Raw genomic sequence first — 3555 nt, 5'->3', positions numbered from 1 at the left:
AAGGCGCAAGCTTTTCTGGCAGAAGATTGTTCAATAACCGCGTAGTGGGTGGGGGTTGGCTTGGGAAATGGGGCAGAGCTCTTGAGACCCCTAAAACCTCTATTAGTCCCCAAGGACACTCTGTCTGGGCAGCGTTTTATCGCTTCTGGGCTTTCTGGAAGATCCACTATATGAGCAGTGTTTTCTCAGCCGTACTCAAAATGCTGGAGGAATTTAAACTGTCTCTAGGAAGTTTTGCCTTTGCTGTTTATTTTGTAACATGCAATTTGTGCAATTGTAAGACTGGCCTCTTAAGTACTATTTTCAGGGAAGAAAAATAAATATTCGCGAGCTGGGGAAGGAGGAGGAGGAGGGACGTATGGCCAGGGTTCGTCTCTGCCTGACTTGAGAATCTCCAAACAGGGCGGGGACAGGAGAGGAGAAGTCGGAGAAAGTGCGGGCCGCTCCGCAGAGCGTTCAGATAGAAAGAAGGCGAAGGAGCTGGCCTGGCTGTTCCACGGCAGGCTTCGCAGGGTGACTGTAAGGGATCCGAGCGTCAGGGTGACCTTCTGGCCGGCACAGTGCTCTCTCGTACGCTCAGGCTCCCGACTTGGGTGGGATCACAGGCCAGCAGAGCGGCCAGGGGCTTGTGGCGTCTGGCAGCCAGATCAAAGGGCGAGGGGCTGGGGGGTGGGTGTCGACGTCTTGGAGTATGAGGAGGAGGAGATCTAGTCTAGGCTGGGCGTGGTGATGCAGGCCTCTCTCCCAGCCCTCGGGAGGCTGAGGCAGGAGGATCCCTACAAATTCGAGGCCAGCCTGGGCTACACAGCAAGACCCTGTCTCAGAAAACCAAAACCAAAACAAAGCTTCTAGGATCTTGCTTGGGTACAAGGATTGATTATTGAACGTTCACTGTAGTGGGAGCTTTGCCAAAGAAATAATGGGGGGGGGGCAAGGAAAAAACGCCATCACCGTTTGGATCGGGTTGTTCTGCAGGCCCTGTTGTGACAAGCCGTCCAGGGGCCTGAGGATATGGATCCTGAGGACATCTGTCTCTTATGCTGGCCCAGAGCCTGGCCAGGTTGTCGGGTGAGCTTCTCTTAGCCTTGTTTTCCAGCAGCAGGGCTGCACCCTGAGGAAAAAGCCAGACCTCCATTCTCGCCCGCCCTACTCGGTTTCCCAGGATCGACTCGGCAGCGCGCCGCTTTGCACCCTCATAGTCGGCACAGAGTGTCCGCTGGGTCGGTCTGTGGGCCGCTGGGCATGGCTGGCACCGAGGCCCCCGGTAGCTGCTTGGCTGAGCCGAAAACACAGGGTCCCGGCCCTGCCCAGGCCCCGTTGCAAACGCCCTGACCTCCGGGAGTTTGACAGGCACATTCGCTTATTGAGAAAAGTTAGGAGAATGAAAAGTTAAAAAAGACAACGTCTCCAATCCCACCAACTCCGGATCACCTCCAAATCCTCTTCTGCACGTCCGTGTATACTGAATTTATGATAAAACTGATTACATCTTATTCATGTGGAGATTTTCTTACTTAAATTGAGGTAATAATCAATAATCTTATTTTCCTACTTTCAACCTCCACTGTTCCTTAGAATTCATTCTTTGACTTTGGGAAACACGAATTCGGTGCATCTGATACATAGCGTTTCGGGAGTTATGTTTATTTCCATACTATTCCCTTTATGTCGGTTCAATCCCCAGCATGAATAAAACTGAATTAAAGAAACGAATTAAAGTAAACTTGGTAACCTTTGTGAACAATTTCAATTTCAGTATGTATCCCTATCACTTTCTTTTTTGAGAGACAGGGTCTTGCTATGTAGCCCAGGCTGTCCTCAAACTCACAGTAATCCTCCTGCCTCAGCCTCCTGAGTGCTGGGATCTCAGGTGTGCACCACCATGCCTGGCAACATTGGTGTCAGTGAAAACACAATGTTGCCTTTTGTGCACTCACTGCTCCGTATTTATTTATTTAACTAGTTTTTGTACATGAATGTTTTGATTTCCTTTGATTCCTCTGTTTCTTTCTCTCCCTTCCTTTCTTACTATAATTCTATCAATATCATTACAGATAAATCTCTGGTCATGAGGATTAATCACCCGAAGGCTGCATTCCCAGAAGTGGAATTTCTGTTTTCAGTAATGCCCATTTTGTAGGATGTTGCTCAGTGGTGTCTGGAAAGACTGCCTTTATTTCTCTTTTTGGTGGGGGGGTTTTGAGACAGGGTCTCACTATGTTGTTGAGACTGACCTGGAACTCACTGTGTAGCCCAGGCTGGTCTCGAACTTGCAACGATCCTCCTGCCTCAGCCTCCCGAGTGCTGGGATTACAGGTGTGCACCACCAAGCCTGGCCCTTCATTTATTTCTTAATATTGCAAAGCTGGGTGTGGTGGTGCACACCTGTGATCCCAGCCCTCAGACTGAGGCAGGAGGATCTCCAACAGTTCAAGGCCAGCCTGAACTACATAGCAGACCCTATCTCAAAAGTAGAAAAATAAAAGAATTAAAAAAGTGTCAGAAAACACCATATAAGCTTGTTTTCTCATACACGACCAACAATGGGAATTGAGGAGGGAAGAGGCTTTGATCCTTGTCAACATCATAAATTTAAATTGATCTCATTTAAATCTTTTTAATTGTTCATGATGTCAGACCCTTTTTGGGTTTTTTGGAGGAAATTTTCATCATTTTATGATGGGTACGAATGGTCATTTCTTTAAAAAAAAACTTCCCATATGATCAATAAACTGGTCATGGAAAAAAATGATCTTATTAAGGATAGAAGGTTAAAAATAAAACACCGTAAAAAGCCACGAGCTGAACTTCCTGTTATTGTTATTTTTAACCCATGGCTGTATTCTGTCATTTTGATTGTTGAACAGTTTGTGCCTCTTTTAAGGCTTTTACTGTCAATTATTTTTAGAAAGGATTTGCTTCTGCTTGAGAGAAAAATAAATTCAGTTTTGGATGTGTAGGTTTTTAAAATAGAAACTTCCCAGCCTGGCATGGTGGCTCACGCCTGTAATCCCAGAACTCGGGAGGCTGAGGCAGGAGGATCGCTGTGAGTTTGAGACCAGCCTGGGCTACATAGTGAGTTCCAGGTCAGTCTCAACTGCATAGTGAGACCCTGTCTCAGAAAACAAACAAAAACAAAACTAACAAATAAAAATTAGAAACTTCTCTGGGGAGGGAGTCTTTATATTAGGGCACACCTTTGGCTTTCTAAGAGTAATTAAAGGGATGTCAGAGAAAGTCCAGAAAGCTGCTTGTTTGGACCAAGTGCTCAGCAGAGGGTTAATCAGTAATGTTTGAAAATGTCTGTCTTTTGGGTCAAATCCATGCCCAGGCTGATACCATCTCACCCACAATGAGGTCTACTTTTTTTGTTTTGTTTTGTTTTGTTTTTGTTTTTGAGACAGGGTCTCACTATGTAGGTGAGACTGACCTGGAACTCACTATGTAGCCCAGGCTGGTCTCAAACTCACAGTGATCCTCCTGCCTCAGCCTCCTGAGTGCTGGGATTATAGTTGTGCGCCACCATGCCCGCCTTTGAGGTCTACTTTTACACTT

This window comes from Fukomys damarensis, unplaced genomic scaffold, assembly GCF_012274545.1.
Source record: "Fukomys damarensis isolate Sample0158 unplaced genomic scaffold, DMR_v1.0_HiC HiC_scaffold_15, whole genome shotgun sequence".
Taxonomy (NCBI): Eukaryota; Metazoa; Chordata; class Mammalia; order Rodentia; family Bathyergidae; genus Fukomys; species Fukomys damarensis.
This window is presented reverse-complemented; position numbering follows the sequence as displayed.